General features: G+C 41.4%; 1 pseudogene; it reads right to left on the bottom strand.

Moving 5' to 3' along the window:
• Positions 1 to 266: 266 nt before the first annotated feature.
• On the bottom strand, positions 267 to 722 carry LOC144305149 (large ribosomal subunit protein eL36 pseudogene; annotated as a pseudogene).
• Between the last annotated feature and the right edge of the window lie 20,146 nt (positions 723 to 20,868).

Consider the following 20,868-nt stretch of genomic DNA (forward strand, 5'->3'; position numbering starts at 1 on the left):
GAACTGACAGGAATTGCCAATGAAATGAATGAGTGTGTCTAGCACAGTGCATTATGGGTGTATGAATAAAAATATACATTTTGGTCAAATATAAAAAATCAATCAATCCAATTTCCTTATTCTTTTCCCAGAGAAAATCAAAACTCAGAGAAGTAAAAGTATTGCTTTATTTTTTTTCATAGCAAAACATTTTGCATCTACATAATAGCCCTCATCCAAGACGCTTCTGATGATCCTTTCATAAGTGTCAACTTGTCTAGACTACAATCCCCAGTTATTCAATACTGTGAAGGTATCTTATCTTGTCGATGTAATAAAAGCCTATAATAAGTTGACTTTATTTTACTACATTTTTTTAAGTTTCAAAAAGGCTTTAATGCATACAGAGGGGAGGGATTCAGTTCTTCTTGGCTGCTGCTTTCTTCATGGCTGACAGGATGCTGCTCAGCAATTCTCTCTTCCTTTTGACATGGATGTGTGTCCCCACCCTTTTGTTGATGAACTTGAAGACCTGCTTGTCTTTGGACACTTTGAGAAGCTCCATGGCACTCTGCTCGCTACTCGTACGGCATGAAGCTGCACATCTCTCGGGTCATGTCCCACATGAACTTAGTATGCTTGGCCGGGCACTGGTGGCTGTGGCTGTGCCTAGGCTTGCTCACATCCTTAGTGACCTTGTGGCCCTTCTTGAGGCCTGTGGCCATGGGGTACCACAGAGCCATGACTGCTGCTCCTCAATGGCTCCCTCAGAGGAGGGGATAAATTGACTTTAAATAAGGGAGTTTATCATAGATAATCTGGGTAAGTCTGACTCTAACAGTTGAAATGTCTTAAGAGCAGAGCTGAGATTCCCTAATGAAGAAGGAATTCTGTCTGTGGACATCACCTTCAGCTCATGCCTGGGGGTTTTCAGCCCACCCTCTGGATTTCAGACTTCCCTCTCTAGCCCCCCAAATTGTATAAACCAATTTCCTGCAATAAATCTCTTGATATAATCTCCTGTAGGTTCTGCTTCTCTGGTTGAACGCTGACTGGTACTTATCTCCGGCCCATCCTTCTCTCTGTCCTTGACAGCCTCTTCTTTTCCTACTAACTCTTATGCATCAATGTTCCAAGGGCTTTGTCCTGGTTCTTACTTTCCTTCTAGAGAGATTCTTGTGCAGACCTCTATATAAGTTACCAGTCAACTCTTAGTATTAACACCAACTCTAATGGTTCACTCAACAAGTTTAGACATGTATAAGACATAAAGTTGGAAATAAAATCCAATCATACACAAATAAGTTGATTGATAACTTGTTTATGCAACAGCAGAGTCATTATGGGATAAGTCAATCTTTGTAAACCAGCGTTGACAAGGTCCGTGTTTGAGGGAGTCATCAATAACAGAAGGCATAATACATAGTATAGATTTTGTGAATTATAACTTGGGAACTCTTTGCCTCCTCCTATACCCAAGGTAGGTTGTTTAGAGAAAATTGGTCAGGAGGTGGAGAAGCAAGGCCCAGGTAGGTACCAAAACAAAGAGATATAATGGAGAGATTGCTAGATTGGGAGCTATAAAACTTGGGTTCTTACTCTGGCTGCTATGTCAGTTGGGTTGTTTTGATCACAAATAAAAGGGTCTCATTCATATTATCTGGAGAAGAAGGGAGTTTGCTGTGACATCCAGGACATTGACCGGAACTGGAACGAGGAGAGGGAGGAGCAGCGACAAGGAGCTCTGCTTCATACCAGCTGCGCCTCTCATGTACTGTATGAATCTGTCTCTCACTGGGCTTCTGCTTCTTTGCTCATCCACTCCAAATTTCTCTCCCAGAGCTTGCTTATTTATCTGGTCTATGGATTTGTCTTTGAATTACTCATGGCCTCTGCTTTTATTGCCAGCTTCTACCTCATGGTCCACTATGTAGTTTCTTCGAGCTGGGCCTCTACTGTTAACTCTCCCACTCTTATATCTTCTAATTCAAATTCTCAAGAAAGGCAAGAGGGGGAATCTTATTGCTCCAATATGCAGAGTTGTATATTAAAGATTAAAGGTCATAACTTAGGGTGTTGGCAACCCATTCCTCTCAAAAAGGCTGCGGTTGGAGTAAGGGAAAAAACTTAAAAGGTAAAATCCCTAGCCAAAATCTATTGTTATCTAACCTTTCTGGGCATTAGCAGCTTAAAATTCCCTCCTCCCTTGCTTCTGCAACATTTTGAATGGTCTTTACTTATTTCTGGCCCATCCTTCTCTCTGTCTTGGCAACTGTTTCTTTTTCCATCTACTCTTAGATATCAATGTTCCAAGAGTTCTGTCCTGGTCCCTACTCTCTAGAGAAATTCTTGAGCAGACTTCTGTATAATCAAAAGTAACCCTTGAAACCAAATGTATATTGTCTGATAAAATAAGTGTACTAAGTTTCCCACATACGTATTTTAATTGTTTCAAACATATGTTGGATTTTCTGTTGTAATTAAAATATTAACCTTAAGAAGGAGGTTTCATATGTAAAAAAGATTGACAGTTGAACACCTTTCCATAGTAATCTCATCCTCATTCCCAGCTTTTGCTACTATCTGAACACCAGTGACTCCCAAATCTACATCTCACTTACTTAACATATATGTAATGAGAAAAAGTATGTGGTAGACACAGGACTATTCTTTGGGGTTACTGCAATGATTAAGACAATCTCTCTTTCATGGAGTTCATAATCAGGGAAGCAAGAATGATCAGTAAGCAGGTAATTATAGAATGTGATAAATCTCCAAACAGAGGCAAGCACAGAAAGCAGTAAGTGTCGGGACCTTAGGGAATCAGATCTTTTTTTAAAAAGATTTTATTTATTTATTCATGAGAGACACAGAGAGAGAGAGAGAGACAGAGACAGAGACACAAGCAGAAGAAGAAGCAAGCTCCATGCTGGGAGCTTGATGTGGGACTTGATCCCGGGTCTTCAGGATCACATCCTGGGTTGAAGGCAGGCACTAAACCACTGAGCCACCCAGGGATCCCCAAGGAATCAGATCTTGAAGAACTTCTAGTTGATATTCAAAAGATAAGCAAGCATTGGTAAGATCAGTAGTTTTAAACCATCAGAAGCATCAAGGGAGCCTTTGGAAAATATAGATGTTAGGGCTCCATGCCCAGAGATTCTGATTTCATTGCTCTAGGGATAGATAGGTCCTCAGCATTGTTATATATATATTTTAAGCTATTAAATAATTGTAATGGGAAGAAAGAATTGAAAATCAATGGCTTAGGTAAAGCCAGACAAGAGCACTTCAAGCAGAGGTATTAGCATGTTGAAAAATCTGAAAGCAATAAGAGACTTATCTCGGGTTCAGTTGCCTAGAAAACAGACTCAGAGATATATATTTGCATGTGGGTTATTTATTGGGGAGTACTTTTTAGAAAACCACCAGTAAAAGAATGAGAGAAGAGAATTGGGTAAAAGGAGAAACTGACAGATTTATGGGAGCTCAAACCTCTCGAGGCTTGGAGCTGGAATATCCCTTTTGTTTGCATCATGACAAGAAGGCTGAAACCTTGCACAGCTACATCATCAAGTGGTTAGATTAGACTGCCCTATTGTGTAGCCTTACCTCCTCTTAATGATCAATCAATGACCTCTACCCATATTGTGCTTCCTTTCCTTGCTTGTTAGACTCGGCATGAGGAGACTTAGGTTACCATGTAGTAGTCATAGCTTAAAGTTTAATGGGATCCTTAAAGAGAGAATAAGACTTCCTTTAGGATCCAGGACTTAGTATAGACCCACACGGCCATGAACACATGCTTGAGAATAATACATTCCTCAACTGAGTCACCAGGACTGATAAGTGGGGTCATCCTGGACCCACTGGGGGAACAGAGCCATATAAGGGTCTTTGTTACTGCATCCTCAAAGATGGTGCTCCATCCTCATAGACTATCATCTGCAAGCCAACACCTCAGCTGCTCTTTCAAAAGTCAATTCTATCACCTCTCAGACCTACAACTTCCAATTAGTGCAGAATGTAATAGGCCCAACGGATACATGGTCATTGCCCACTACTGCAACATCATTGTTTGGTCTGAAGCTATGCTATACAGTATATAGTGTGGATAGATCAAATATTCCTGTAAACCTTCTTTTTTTTTTTCTTGTAAACCTTATGGTGATGCTAGAAGAGGCCCTGTAGGAAGGAAAAATATATCCCTGAATATGTGTCTTTCATAGTTGAAGTGAATCATTAATTTCCAGGACAAAAAGATTCTAATGTAATCAACAAATCACCAAGTAGCTGGTTGATGTCCTTTGTGGATGATGCCCATAGAGACTCAGCATGGTCTCTTTTGCTGGCAGGCTGGAGAATTAGCAGTGACAGTAGCTTGATCAGCCTTAGTAAGTGAGGAGGGATACCATTGAGCCAATTCCTTGTGACAATACAAGTCCACTCATGCATCCATTATGCCAGCACTGGAATGGCCAATAACAGAAGCTGGATGACATCAACTAGTCAGGTCATTTTGTCTACCTGGCTACTTCGTGTCTCTTCCTTGGTAAATGCTCTTACTAGGCATTATCATGAGATACAAAGACATTCAAACTTCATCTCAAATGCCATAGACAGATGCACATGCCTTTTCTCCAGACCTCCTTTTCCAAGATTTATTTTTCTTCTTTCAATCCCCCAACCAAACAGGTCACTTCCTATAAGTTCCTATTTATTCTTACTTCCAGCTATTTCTTTCTTTCTTCCTCTGCCCCCTAAAAAGTAGGGAAACAGCTGTGGTCATCAGAAGCTGTACTCAGTGGGAAGATTGCCCCATATTGCTGACTCTCAGGGAACCTCTGAAATGCAGCTATATTTTCAGCTTGAACCCACATACAAAGCCAATTAACCAGATTTGTCCTTTTTTTCCTGTGTCAGTTGCTTAGCCATCCTCCTCCCCACTCACATGTGGCCATAGATGTGAGCTGAGGGAGAGGTGTCACTGTAACAGTAGTTGATATGGAGGTCTGTGCTACCTGCAACTTACTTACGCCTTCTGGCTTTGCTCATTCCCAATCCAATATCCCACTTCCATCTTACAATGCATTGTATTGGTTCAGCTTAACTTTATGACTTGCTGGGTCTGAAAGATCCCAGGTCATGATGGGCAGTCCTGGCTACATGGTAAATTGGTGTTCTGTGGTTGCTTTTTTCTACTGGGTCCCAGGTACATGGCAAGAGTTATTTTATAAATGACATTTGGGTCTCCAGCTCTAGGTTTAATATAGATACCATGGCTTTGCTCTAGAATCTTAGGAGTCCACTTTGCAATCTGTCAACTGGGGCTGACCACAAATCTCAAACAACATCTTTTCCATCAGATACCTACCATTATTTCTGCAGGATGATCTGTGCCAGACTTGCTGTAGAGCTCTTTCTTGCTTTGGGCCTTAATCAAAGCTAGCTGTCTTTCTGTGTCACTTGGTGAATAGGTTGAAACAAAGAGATCTTAAAAGTGTGCTTCTTTCTTAGGGGTGAAAGATATGAGATGCATCAGTCTCTCCTTTTCTTTAGAAGGAATATCCTGGCATGTCCCAGATGCCTATGCCCTTAAAAACATACATGTCAGAGCCCTGAATTTCATTAGGTTTATCTCCAGTCCTTTGGAGTGCATGTGTCTTACAGAGGCCTCCAATGTTTTTGCTATTTCTTTTTCATGTAGTCCAAGTGACATGTCACTGATAGAGTGGACTGATAATATTCTGAAGAATAAAGAGTCTAGGTCCCTTTAGATTGTATTATACCAGAAGACAAGAGAGTTAACATAGCCTGGGGCAAGACCATCATATATGGCTGTTCAGTCCACATGAACACAAACTACTTTTGATCCTTCTTCCTAAAAGGGATAGAAAAGATCCTATTGCCAGATTAATTGCTATATATTATGGATCTGAAGCTGTGTTAATCTGCTCTAGCAAAGATACCACACACAGCATAGCAGTTGCAGTTAGGGGCTACTTCTTGATGGAGTTTGCAGAAATCAACTCTTGTCTTCAAAGACCCACCTGTTTTTCTGTAGAAGTCATAGTACAATTCAAATAGAGGACATGAGGCCACCCGTGAAATCATTAATTTGCTCAAAGATTGAAAAGTAATCTTGGCCTGCTGAAAGAGGGATAGGCCATTCCAAAGACAAAGAACCAATTTAGCAATTCTTCCAACTACTAATGTCCATTACAATTTTATATCTGGGAACCAAAGAAATGATTAAGCAGTGAGATGATGGACTAGTGAACTCACTGTGAGATAGAACTAGACCAGGTTTCCACTTATTAATTGGCTCCTGTATGTTGCTACTCTAATTGGTGCCACGTGATCCTTTAGGTCCCTGGATAGTAGCACTGGTAACTCAGACCCTGTCCACACACCTACTCAAAATAACTGGATATTCCCATTTTTTTCCAAGGCATGATTATTCTAATAGTCGTAGGTACCTGGGAGTGATACTAAGGCAATCATTATCACTTATGGTTAATAAAGAGTTGCAGGTCTCTCCCTCCTGGACATCTGACTTTTCCTTTAAGTGGTAAGATCTAGGGCTGAGAGAATTGGCTCAGTTTCCAGAAACTGAACAAGCAATTTTGGTTTTTTACTGGGATAAGTTCTCTTAACCTCCTGATTATCTCTCTCTGGCTCCTTTGATTGCATACATTGAGCATACCTTTGTTGACTGCCTGTGGCACACTGTGTTCTATCAACAATCTCCTTGGCCCTGTGTGGGTCAGGCGTCCCTGGCTATTACGCAGACTAGCCATTTATTATGATCATTGTGACTACCTTGCTTTTGATAGTAAAGTGCCACCACCTGGCCCCTATTATTTTGCCAGGCTCTGTATTGTTCTAAGGGTTCCCAGTTCAATACCAGCATCTTCCACCATCAGCCCTTGCCTACAGAGGACAGCAACCCCTGAGTATCTGATTCATGCTGGTGCCCCTCTCATTAGTGCATCCTTTATCACTCTGGTAAATGGAATGGCAAGTGGACCCTTAAGTGAAACATGGTTAGCAGATGGATTTTCTGCTTTGCATAATACACCCACTCCAGCACTTCTCTAAACCTTTTGATCTCTTCTTCCATCATGTGCCAGAAAAGTTCTGGTATTTTTAGTTAGTGTGCACCAAAGCTTTTTCCAAGCTTCTAAGAGCCATTCTAATTGCATGTTAGCACTGTCTCCGAGTCCTTGACAGGGTATTAAGTCCTTCAATGGAGAATGTTACATAAAAATTCCCCTTTATCCATACTTCTGTTTTGCCCTCATTCTCTCACATCCTCCACCTTGACCCAGAACCTCAGGATCAAGTCCATACTTTCTTTTCTGGGACTGTTGATACAGATCCTGCAGCTCTTTGAGTGTATAGTTCCTTTCTTTTGCTAGTAGAAAGACTAGATACTTCCCTAGCTAGCTATGTTGTGTCTTGAGCTATGTTGAGTCTGGTGGCCAACAGGGAGGGTGGAGATGGATGAGGGCCGGTATGGTAGGTGTGGGAATATATGTTATTTTGCCATCTAACAAGCAAAAAGAAATGATAACTTTTACTAGGAGGGAATAGGGTACTTCCCTGGGTTCAGAGGAAACAGGATTCAAGATTTCCAAGGGTATCAACCCAGATAATGCCATCCCAAATCTGAGACCTCACTCCTTGACAATTAAGGCCATGAACTTGGTAAGGCAGTTTTGCCAGGTTGACAAATTAATCTTCTCTGGAACTCTGTCATACTCAAAATCACACTCTAGGGTTGGCCCTCAGCTTTTCTACCTTCAGGCCTTCTGGCTCTCTCACTTTGCCCTAAATTTGAGATTAATCACTCTCACTCCTTCATTGCCTTTCTCTAATGTCTGAGAGCATCCAGTCAAAACCATGTGATTCCATGGTCTCTATATTGACTACATTCCTAGAACCTCCTAATTGCCTGAGACAGTACACCTGCCAGTACATTCTCAGGTTCCATCCCAGTTAACCATTGATGAAAGGTGTAACTTTTGCAATGCTCCAGATTCCAGGGGTTATCAAAATTTCACCTGCTACCAGCAATGGCGTTCTCATTTCCAGTTAGCCAAAGGATAATATAGTTCACAAATCCCATTTTAAAGCTGCTAGGACAATTCTGGTAGCAATTGTTCTAGGTCAGACTTCCCAGGAAACAAACTGTGCAGGAGAAATATGAATACAGATTTGTGGAGAAGGTTCTTAGGAAGAAAAAATTTTAAATGGGGAAGAAGAGCAGGAATGGGTAGAGGGAAAAGTTTGAGTAGCAAGGCAGTTCCAACAAAGACTCAGCCAATCCTATGGGAGAGGCTCTGAGTTGGAACGACCTTCGGAGTTGTCCATTTTGACTTTTGGGCTTTATACCCCTGCACTGACCAGTCATGAAATGCAGGCTGCTTCTGGAGGGAGATGTAACTTTCTGTATGGCAATTCCCTTTGGTAGAAGGCAATTCTTTTAGAAATTCTCGGTTATCAGTGGGCAATAGCCAGCACTTCCGGTAGCTGTGGAAATGTATGCCTTAATCCCAAAGGAAAGATAGATGCGGGAGACCACAGGATTTATCACAGCATGTGTTTTTGCCAAACTGTAAGTAGTTCAGTAGGGCTCAACATAGAGTCTGAGAGAGAGAGAGGGGTATACGAGAAGCCCATACGCATAAGCAGTTCCCAGGTCAGAAAGAGCCTCTGTCTTGCAGCTGCTGTGTAGCAATGCCCAATGGGTACTTGGACATAAAGTCTGGAGCTCAAGAGAAAGATCTTGCTATGAAGTTACTTATGTCTGAGACATTGAGTTGAGAGTCATTAGGAAAAGCCAGTAACCTGAGTTTCAATTCTAGTTCTCTCCATATTACCTCGAATCCTCTGAACCTTAGTTTTCTCATCTAGAAAACCCTCATAGGGTTGTTAGGAAGAATGAGAGGGATGATTCACACAAAGCACTTCAATAGAGCTCTCTGAAAACATGAAACCTTTACACGGCACACTAAACCATCTCTAGCTTTGTTCTCAAGTCAACCAAAGAATTGAACCTGAACTGACAAAACTTCTATAGCTATTTATCCTTTAAAAATATCTATAAAAGAAGTGTGTGTGCATGGTAGGAGGGAGCTTTATTATGTACTATTTGTCTTTCATAGCTGGAAAAACTGAAGGCTGAGCTGTTAAGCTCTTTGGTTGAAGTTCCACCGCAGGATGAGTCAGGGTAAACAATTCAGATCCTTAAACTCCCTATACCACTGGGCTCTGTAACCACCAAACTCATAACCTACTGGGAAAAGAAAAGGACACTGATGTATCATGTTAATCCTGTAACAAATGAAAGGAACTTCAGGGTCATCTTTCTGAGATGATTGCCCAGGGGTTAGGCCCCAGGTGTTGAGAAGAGCAGACATTATAAGGTTTATTGAGAAGAATGTGACAGGGATGCATTATCAGGTGACAGGGTGATGAGGTGGGTGATAAGATTGCACCTTGCCTCTGAGGTCAGCCTCAGGTTGAAGGAGGCAATGTGTGTGACACTCTGGTGGGCATGAAGAATCTTCCATGACTTCTCTCTGGAGTGAAGAGATGAGCTGATGAGCTTCCAGTCTAAGGCAGCAGCCTCTCTCTCCTGGGTCTAATCAGCTTTTAGGTTTCCTGCCTTCTTAGAGCCTCCTTCCTCCTTTTTTTTCATAATGTTTATGAAATATTTCAAAGAGGGAAGGTGGAGAAGCAGCCCTGGAAATCCCAGCTTTGTTGTGTTCAAGACAAAACTACAAATACAAAATAGATGACAAAGAGTGGGTATCCAAATAGTGCTATAGGGGAAGGGATAGATGCAGTGAAAAGAGATGGATTGGCTGGAGGGAGAAGGGAAAGAGGAGGGACGTGACTGGCAGCAACTATCAAACAGAAAGATTTATCTGTTTTCTGAGGAAAAGAGGAGGCAAGGTGAAAGCAGAGCTTGCTAAATATAAATGTCAGCTGTGAGGCTGAACTACAGAGTAGTGAAAATAGTCCTTGATAAAAGAGAAAAAGAAAATAGACACCAAACTCCCCTTTATTTCCATCAGGTTTTCTTTTTTATTATTCTAACCTCTCTTTTTGGAGTAGAGGAGGAGAAATTGGCAAGTAATATAAATCAAGGCTTTTCCCTTCACCCTACCCCAAAAGCAAAGAGTTAAACATTTAGGAGCACACAACCGATAAGAATCACCTGGAGAGTTTGCTGAATATTCATATTTGTGGACCCACCTACAAAGCTTTTAATCCAATAGGTCTGCAGGGGCATCCAGGACTGCATTTGTAGCCAACTCCCTAGAGAGGCTGATGTGAGGGATCCAATGATCATACTACAGAAAACACAATTCTACATGGTCACCACCCATCTCAACCTTAACCCAAGACTCAGGGACATGTAAAGCAAATAAATACATGTTTACATGACCAATCCAAATAATTAAAAACAACAACTGGGTAAGAACGGTACTATCCATATAGACATTTCTCCTTTTCCTTGAAGGGTTTCTTCTAAACTAGGAATCTATAAAGGATAGCTCTTTCCAGAACAAAGGATAGTCTGCCTCTAAGTTAACTCCCATTCTCTCCTAGAAGGTAACTTTTTAAGTCAGAAGCTCTATTTTTACCTTCAAAAAGCATTAAAACTTAGTGTATACTCTTGTTACAGGGACAGCGTCAAATCCCAGCTCCAGACCATTTTCCTCATTTCCCAAATTTCCTCATTCCTATTTGCTGGAATCTGGCCAGATCCCGTAACAAAAAAAGGGTAAACTATTTTTATTCCAAAATAATGAGGAATAGAAACATAAAATGGACAGGGTTGCTTCAGCAGAGGTTGTTTTTCTCATAATTTTTCTTCTATTTGATTTTATTTTTAAATAATAATATTAGGCCAAATTTAATTTCTCTCTTCTTAGTTATTAACCACCCAGGAAAGCTTTGTCCTCTTCGATTTGAAAGCTAAAACTAATATTGCATGAGCAGTTTGACAGGAGAGCTGGATCCAGCATTGACTCAGAGTTGTAAGAGTGAGGCAACAAGTGAAAACAGATAAGCTTCCTGGGGCACGCTACTGAAACTGGGATCTTTGGGCCTCTGCGAGGTTCTCAGAGAGGACCCACCTACAGTTTTGTGCATCCAGGCCCTTTGAATTGGGGCCAGGTGCTGGAAGGCTCATGTGAGATCATTCCATTGTATGTTCAAAAGTACTCTCATATCTCTGATCTTTGTAAGTAGGAGACTTTGTCTTGAATCCAAATCCCCTTCCAGATGCTACATCATTTCTTTTCTTCTTTGTACAAACTTCTTAAAAGAATTCCCCTTGCTTGCTATCTCTCCTTATTGCTACCTCTCAGTTTTCAATTCAGTGCAGTCTAATTTTCAACCCACCACTGCTTTGAAACCCTTCCTGCTAAGGTCACCAAAGTTTTCAAAGCCAACGGTTAAATCTCTTCCATAGCTAACTTGAGCTCTGGGCAGCAGCCGATGCAGTTACTGTTCCCTTCTCTGACTGTTTGATATCAGCCTCTCTTGTTTTCCACCAACTTTATGGCTTTTCTTTATTAGATTCCTATTTGCTGGCACTTCATCCTCTGCTTGCTTGGCCTCCTCTAAATGTGGAAGTTCTTTGGCCCTCTGCACTTCTGTGTCTCCATTCTCCCAGGTGATCTTTTCTGGCTGTATAATTAAAATACCACCTACAGCCCAATTATTCCACAGTCTACATCTCTAGTTCTGACTCCTTCTCTGCATTATAACCTAATGTATTCAACTTCCTACATAAACGTATTAGATCCAAATGAAACTCTCGACCCTCTCAAATATTATATTCCATGTCTTTCCTCAGTACAATATCCTCATTCACCCAGTAGCAAGGCCCCAAACCTAGCTGTTGTCCTTGGTTCTGCCTCCTTTTGCCACTGCCTATATCCAAGCTCTCTAACTGCCTCACCTTAATCCAAGCTACCAGCACCTTTTGACTCTACTGCTGCATTAGCTCCTGTCCATCACTTTGCTTGTATCCTCTCTACAAAGAAACAGGATAATTGTTTTAAAAATCACCTTATGCTCCCTTGCTTTATACTGGCTTCCAAGCTCCCCCTCACAGTCTTCAAGACCCTATGTGACTTTGTCCTTTCTAGAACTCTCTATCTTCCTTGTTTCAGTCACGTTAATCTTTCTGTTAATTTTCTCTAAAACCCCAAGCTCAGCACACCTGGGTGGCACAGTTTCAAGCGTTTGACTTTTGGTTTTGGTCATGAACTCAAGGTCATGATATTAAGCCCTGTATCGGGCTCTGTATGGAGGATGGCATCTGCTTGACATTCTCTCTCCCTCTCCATGCCTTTCTTGCTTGTGTTCTCTCTCTCTCTCTCTCTCTCTCAAATAAATAAATAAATTCTAAAAAACAAAAACAAAACCAAAAGCAACCCTCCAAGCTCATTTCCACTGTAGGGTTTTCAACCATGGCTTCCTCTATCTAGAACAACCTCCCTCGATCTCTTCATGTAATCAACTATTTCTCATCACTTAGATCTTGGTTCACCTGTCATTTCCTCCAAGAGGCCTTCTGGCTGCCCTAGGTACGATGGACTTTTCTCACCCCAGATACACTTCCCGTCACCCTGTTTTTGTCTTCAGTGTAGCACATATCATGAACTGAAATCTCGTTCATTTTTTCCTGCCTAACTATCCCCATTCCCACTAAATTGTAAGTTCCAAGATGACAGTAGCCAGTGTCTAGCAGATAACAGGGACATAAAAAATATTGAGTTTTAAATTTTAGAATGATCATACAAATCATGTATTAGGTTCATAGCTACAGAATGTTGGCAATGGATAAGCCCTTTAGAATTTCTTCTATTTTATTTGTGGTAGTGGGTCCTGGTTGAGTCCTACCTAAAACTCAGGTAATCTAAAGGACTATCATAAATTGCTGGTGGAAAGCTTCTTGGTGTTTGTTTTATTGATTTGCGCTAGTGGGAGATATATTTAAAAAGGAAGTTCGTGCAAAAATCCAAAGAATTCAGGAGTAGCTATGGAGTGGGAGTAATGAGGTGCAAGAGGGAAGACTGTTTCTCAGCCAGATCTGAAACACTAGGGATCAAGGGAGTTACTCCTGTGGAAGGGAGTTACCAGACGAAGTAAACAGACAGTTTATTGTTTCATGTTTGGTTTTCAGAAATTTGGTTTCTGAAAGCAGAAAAACACAAGTAACGTTGACTCAGTGCTCAGGTGGCAAAGTGAGATACTGCACCAGGAAAGGGGCATCTCAGCATCTCTATTCACCTGTGGCTCCCAGGGCAGTGTGGAAAACACCGATCTCTGTTACATTTGAAGAGCGTGCAGCTTTAGGGGACATTGAAGGCAGTCCTCTGGGCAGAGAGTCAGAGTCCTCCCCTCTTGGCTCTGTTTCCTTAGGATTAGCTCTTGTTTTACGCTACCATGCTCACAAATGGCTGTAGCAGAACCAGACACCACATCTTTTCTCACCCATGTCCAGCGGGAAGAGAGTGGAAAGTTCATTGCTGACAATACCAGGGGAAAAAAATCTCATTCTATCTCCTCAGCTTTGACCCAGTCAAAGGGGATGGGCATTCCTCAAACTAAGATTGGGAACAGTGAGGTGACTGTGGCAAGTGGTTTCTTTTTGTTCACTCAATAGCACTTATTGAGCACCTACCGTGTTCCCGGCACTCATCTAGGTACTAAAGATGCCATGGTGAACAGAGTGTACAAAATCCTTCAACTCTAGCAAGACAACCAAGATTTCAAAGCCACTGACTTTATGGCTCCATCTTGGTTTAACCTACTCTTATCTGGAAATGCATGTTCCCAGGGTGACTGTTTTCCACACCACAATAGAGAGGAAGGGACCGCTCAGCTGCTGGTTCTCCTCGTTTGTAAGTCTGGCATGATGTGACTCTCCTGCTACAAAAAGCTACAATCACCCAGAGCAAGCATGACCTTTCCCCTGAACTCAGAGGTTGACAGCTGCTGCAACTCTTTGTTTTCACCCTCTTTCGAAGCATGTGCATGGAAGGAAAGGAGATTGCAAGGGCAGATGCATGGATGGTGGGGTTGTGCCTTCCTCTGGACACCAGAGAAACTTTGCCTGTGCCCTCCTGACAGAGGAGCATTCACTGAATTTTAACAGAACACTATTCTCTGCAGCTATTTCATTTCAGGCTTACTGGACAAGTGAGGCATCAGAAGGAAGAATGCTGATGGAGGTTTGGGTAAAGGCAAGAAAGCTGATAAACATTTCCCTTCTGAGGCAATATGAAAACACCCACATCAAGGATAAGTAGCTTGCTTGAGAGAAGTCAAAGTCAAAATGAAGTATGAATTATTGATTTTCAGTAAGTCAGGAACTACCATTCTACTTTTACCCCCACTCCATGTTCTCTAATTTTGGCAATAATTCAACAGCCTCTTTCACATCCAGAAGCCTAGCCTTAAATTCCATTTTCCTTTTAACCTCCTTTTTCATTCTCTTTCTTATTTTCTCTCCTCCTCTTTGATCCTCTCTCCCCCTCCCATTCGCATTTCTCTCATTCTCTTGCTCCCCCCCTTCCCCCCTTTTTGCTTTAGGATGTATCCTAGCAACAGCTATTTCAATTTAAAAAGGATGGGAAGGGCCACCCGTGTTGCCAAGGTTACCAGTATTTCCTGCTGTCATCGGAGGAAGTAACTTGTGTGTCGATCACAATGGAATCAGATGCCCCAACACCTTCCTTGCTATGCTGCCTGTCTCCTCAACATCCAGATAATGAGAGGGTCTTCTACATCAAAAAGTCTTACAACTGTCTCACAGGGTCTTGGATGTTATCATTTAGTGAGAAACTATTCTATAACCCAGATGTTTATAGAAAACTTTAGGGAAATATAAAATAGTGATAATGATAATGATTAGATTTTGAAATCATTTTAGATGGTAGCAATTCTATTCATTTGAGATATATTGCCAGAATTCCAACAGCAAAATAACAGACCAACAGCCCCATTGTTGACCAACAGCCCCCATATGGTGACAATGACTCAATATCAGATACATTTGCCTTTTAAAAATATAATAGTCACAGTAATTTGCACCTATATGCCATCTTTTAAATTTTTAAAATTTTTTAAAAAATATTTAAATTTTAAGTTTTAAATAAATTTATCCAAATTAACCACCATTAAAAAAAGTTAAAAATTCATTTGGCAGGATCTTTTCTATTCATCCTAAAAAGATAGCCATTAGTGTCCAGGAACTAATTCAAAGACTGCTTACATCAGGTCCAAAAAACCTAAGACCAGCCCCTATGTATGGCTCCAGGTCTGAACTCACATTCCCCAGATCAGTCAGGTTAAATAAATTATCTCCGATTTTTCTATGTCCTAGTACTTTATATTGGCCTACTCCCTTACAAAACCCTCATACTTCCTTATTTCATTCCCACATTGGCTATGTAAGAATGAACTTTCCCTATTTTATAGATGATCAAACTAAAAGCCGGGGACTTTGAGTGGTATAAGTGGCAAAAGACCTGGCACCAGACCTTCTAACTCCTAACTCATGGGATAGCATTTTTCTTCCATCAGATGCTGATGAAATAGTACCTAAACATGGCTTCTTCCTCCTGCTTCTTGACTAGTTCTTCCTGGAACCCTCCTCTAGGGTCAACTTCTGGGGAACCCAACTCCTACAACTCCTATCACGGTGCTTTTTCTCCATAGCTTCTCACCATTCCCTTCCCTTGACCCTTCATGCCAGGGGCTGGTAATGGTTCCCACTGTTGCTAGCTCTGGCATTCTCTCACAGTCTTGGTAGTTCCCTTAACTCTGCTCACACTGTCTTTCAGTTCTCTAGTTGAAGTCTCATGAGATAGCTTAGTTGCAGATACCAACACTGTTAGAGCCTCTTAACTGATAGCTCCGATTTCTCTTTCACCCTTCCTCTCCTTTAATCCCTCCCCCATAGGCTGGCTGGAGTTATATTTTAAAAATCTTAATTAGATCACATCATTCCCCACTTAAAACCATCAATGGATCCCCACTATGCACAGATAATGGCCAAGCTCCCTGACATCATGGAGCTCTTTCATGCTTCAGCTGGAATCTTCAGCCACAACTCTGACCACTTCCTTCCTAATACGCTCACATTGCAGCAATACCAAACTACATGTAATTCCCAACACAGACCAGGGTTGCATCTTACCTCTGTGCTTTGGTTCAGCTCATGCTGTTCTTAAAGTATAGCATGCTCTCTCCTCCAAATGTCACTAATTGATTCCTCCAGTTAAAGCAAGTGTCATCTCTCCAGGAAGATTATGGTTGCTGGAAGATACAGATTATTAGTTTATTAATTTGTATACCATCTGTTTCTATTCTGACACAGAATAGAAAGCATATTGAATGAATGGCCTTTCAAGGAGTGAAAATAGCTTCTACTCCACTAAAACACCTTTACAAACCCTCAACTATTATTGGAGATATCTTTGAAGAATGAACCAATAATGTTAATAATTGCCATTTACTTGTGCCAACTCTGTACCAGACACTTAACGCATAATGTTATTATTTAATCTTCACAACAAATATAAGGTATCATTATCCTTTTTTTTTAAAGCTGAGAAAAATAAAACTTACAAAGATAAGAAATGTCCCTTAGGTCACACAGCTAATAGGAAATGGACTTGGGATTTGAATACCGGCATGTCTATCTTCATTCCCAGGACCATGGCCTCTCCTTTATAGACAAGCATCTCCATCATAATGTAAAGTTAAAACCATACCCCTTGACATCACGTGGGCAAAGCCCTCACTCCCCTTCCATTCCCAGTCTTCTGATCACCATTTTTAAAAAAATTTTTTTAAAGATTTTATTTATTTATTCATGAGAGACACACACAGAGAGAGGCAGAGACACAAGCGGAGGGAGAAGCAGGCTCCACTCAAGGAGCCCATTGCCGGACTCGATCCCAGGTCTCCAAGATCATGCCTGGGGCTGAAGGCAGGCGCTAAACTGCTGAGCCACCCAGGGATCCCCTGATCACCATTAAGAAGAGGGACACTTGTTGGTTTCATATATCCATGCTTATATTCAATTCACAAAACTTGAGCAGCATAACCAATGCTCTATATATGCATCTATTTCTCGCTATTTTAGAAGGCATTTTGTTTGGTGGCATTTCATCTAAAGAGAGGGCAGACCTAGAGACAGTCAGATACTTACATGGGATAAAGAAACCCTTACTATATGCCATACACAATAAAATACTCATGGAACATTACTTCCCTGCAAGAGCTACTACTACAGCCCGCATCCCCGGGAATGTCTTTCACCGGTTCTCGGTAGGACTCAGCAAGGCCTTGATCACATGCTGATCACACACACAGAGCCAGATTCAGACAATTAAAGTCGTGATTTGTTTTCGCTACCATCAAAACTTGATAACTAAATGGTAGCAGTAGTTAATGTAGCATTTTATAAGCAACAGTGAATTACCCATGGTTAGTGACTAATAATAAATTAGTATGGTTATACTCGACACACAGAAAGATATCTACAGATGGGAGATCATGTCACAAGCATGAAAAAGCAAAAGTAGGAATCGGGTTACACAAAACTGGAGAACAGGCAACTCGAAAAAACAGATGTGCCTAGCTTTTGATTTCTGCCTAGCTCAGAGCCTCTTCCTTCACTGCACCTTGCGGCCACCACCACAGCAAGATGGCTCTTCTCTGGTCTCTCACCCCAGTGAAGGGACCAACTTATACTAGCTCTACCTAGGACTCTACTGGTTTTAGTACGGAAAATTCTGTATTTACTGCTGAAAATTGGCTTCCAGGTATGGTAACTGTGATAGACAAAGTAATGGCCTCCCCAAAATGTCTAAATCCTGTTCTCTGGAATGCCTGTGAATATGTTACCTTGCACAGCAAAGGGGCTTTGCAAATGTGAGGATCTTGAGGTGGGCCCTCCCTAATCACATGGGTCCTTAAAATCAGAGAACTTCTGGCTACAGCCAGAGACATGTGGCTACACAACGGTCACAGAAATGCAACATTGCTGGCTTTGAAGACAGAGGAACAGGGAGGGTCTCTAGAAACGGCAGGAAGCAATGAAATGGATTCTCACACCTCCACCAGGTGTGAATCCAGGTCACACCTCCAGAAGGAAACACAGTCCTGCTATACTTTGATTTCAGCCCAGTGAGACCCACATGGGAATTCTGTTCTATAGAACTGCAAGATAAAAAATGCATTGTTTTAAGCTATAAGTTTGTGGTAAATTTGTTATGGTAGCAATAAAAAAAATCTAACACAGTAAGCAACTCATCCCAGTTTGCCCAGGAATGTCCTAATTTTGAAACTGAAAATCCCGCATCCTGGGAACCCCTTGAGTTCTGGACAAACCAGGACAGTTCATCATTCTACCCGCATTTTTTATTCCCAGTACTGAGCTGTAGAATTCTCCACTGACACTTAGGTACTTTCAGATGAAATTACCTGACCTCTCAAATGATGCCCCAAAGCAATGAACCAGAATCTCCTGGAGGGCTTGTTAAGACAGATTGCTGGGCCCACCCCCAGCGTTTCTGATTCAGTAGATCAAGAATGAAGCCTGAGAGTTTGCATTTCTAATATGTCCTCAGGACATAATGATGTGCTTCTGAGGACCGTATTTTTAAACCACGTCCTAAGAGACAAAAACCTGTGGGACAAGCATGAATAGAGGTTCATCTGTTCATCCACATGCCAAGCATAGAAAAAATGAGATGGGTTTGTGTAGGTATGTCTCAACTATAAGACCTGATCAAACAATCTTCTTGATCTGCTAGATCACATGTGAAACACTTCCATTTCTGCCTTTTATTTTTTGATTTTTAATTATTTAAAAGATTTTATTCATTTATTCATGAGAGACGCAGAGAGAGAGGCAGAGACATAGGCAGAAGAAGCAGGTTTCCTGGGGGAGCCTAATGCAGGACTCAATCCCAGAACTCTGGGATCACCACCTGAGCCAAAGGCAGATGCTCAACCACTGAGCCACCCAGGTGCCCATCAGTTCTGCCTTTTATAAACCTTTGGGCTCTCGGCCAGTTACCTACTACTTTGACTCTCAAAATTGGAGCTATACTAAGTAAAGCAGTTGGCATGATGTCTACCATATGACATTGCTCAATAAATGAATAGCCACATAAGAAGCCAGTCATTTGCAAAGCATCATTCATGTAGCTCAGACACCTGTGGATGTTTGCCATTCAACCCTGGTGAGAAGATCTGAAGTCCTGCTTATGCTATTCAAATTCAGCAAATTCCCATCACAGTTTGAAAAATATAGGTTTCCTGGATTCTCCTATTTTTCATTTATTCAGAACCAGAACCAAACCAGAACCATGTTTGAAGCACCACTTATGTACAAATCACCAAGTTAAATGCTGTAGTGCCTTCTAAGTCTAGGATTCATCAATTATTCAACAAATATGTATTAAGGATCTACACAGTATGTGAGACACTACTGTAGGTGCTGGCATTACAATGGGCAGGATGACAGAAAAGGTCTTTGCTGCCAGAGAACTCATGTTTTAGGAAAACTAAAAGAGAGGAGAGGAGAAAAGAGGGGAATAAGAATGTCAGTGGTGTTATGTCCTATAACAAGATAAAACTGGCCTTATAACAAAAAGGTAGTTTGGGATGTCCTGTATCAGGAGGTGACATGTGAGTTGAGAACTCAAAAACTGGGCAAAATTGTTGCAAACAAAGGAACAGATAGTATAGCCTAAGAAGAAATGAGCTTCATACTTACAAAAAGTGTCTAAAAAAAGAACAATGTGGATGGATCCTAGTGTGCCATGGGGAGAGACAGGAGAAGGAAGGATTCTGTGATTCTATGATGTAGATCCTGGGTTGGCATGGAACCTCTTCTGGCAGCAGGAAGCTTTATTAGGCAGGAAAAAATCTTGATTTTAAGGTGTATTTTCTATCCACGGCTAGTTTCTTATGTCTGTTATTCTGATGGCTTATCTGGTTTTTCCTTGTAGGGGGCATATGTTACTGTCAGTCAAAGATCTCTTTTTCTTCTTTTTCTAAGAGAGAAAATTCCCACCGTCTGGTTGGTTAGGGTAAGATTCCAATCAGAGTGTCACCCTATATGGTAACCCTAGCCACTGGGAGGTGAATCTAGGCAAAACCAATCATAAATTTTCCTAACTAAAATTAATGGGAACAGCTCTTTTCTCACAAGTCATAGAGCTATAAAGAGAAAATCCTGAGACAGCATATAGACGTGGTTGCAGCCTCATGGGGAGAGCTTGTGCTAATGAGTGAAAAGAGAGAAGCAGAACTAAAGTATGAGGAGACAGAGCCCTGAGGCCTTCACTTCTCTAGATAAAGACCATAGGACCTTTCTCCCATTATTGCCATAGCTTGGTTCCCTGAGCCAAAAAGTTCCTCTATGGTTTAAGATAGCTCGAGTAGGGCTTTCATCATTTCATTCGAGTTCTCACTGTTACGCTATTCATGACTTCACCTTAAACCTGTGTGTTTCTCAATTCCTGTCCTCCTGGTCTTGACACAGCCCTTCCAGGCATCCAAGCTCTACATACGCAGCTTTCCTTGATTCACCCAATGCCGGGAAGGGGCATAACATAGTTGTTGGGACCTGAGCTTTAAAGAAACAGATTTGTGACTGAACTCCTGGCTCATTTTAGACTAACTACCTGGCCTAAGTCAAGTTACTTTACCTATCTGAGTTCCATTTCCTTCACCTGTAAGGAAATGGAAACAATAAGAGCGCTTGGCCACAGGAAGTATAACCCTTCTGAGTGGGGGAAATGCAGGGGTGAAGTGAGATAATGAAAAGTAAGG

Source organism: Canis aureus, chromosome 35 (assembly GCF_053574225.1).
Source record: "Canis aureus isolate CA01 chromosome 35, VMU_Caureus_v.1.0, whole genome shotgun sequence".
Classification (NCBI taxonomy): domain Eukaryota; kingdom Metazoa; phylum Chordata; class Mammalia; order Carnivora; family Canidae; genus Canis; species Canis aureus.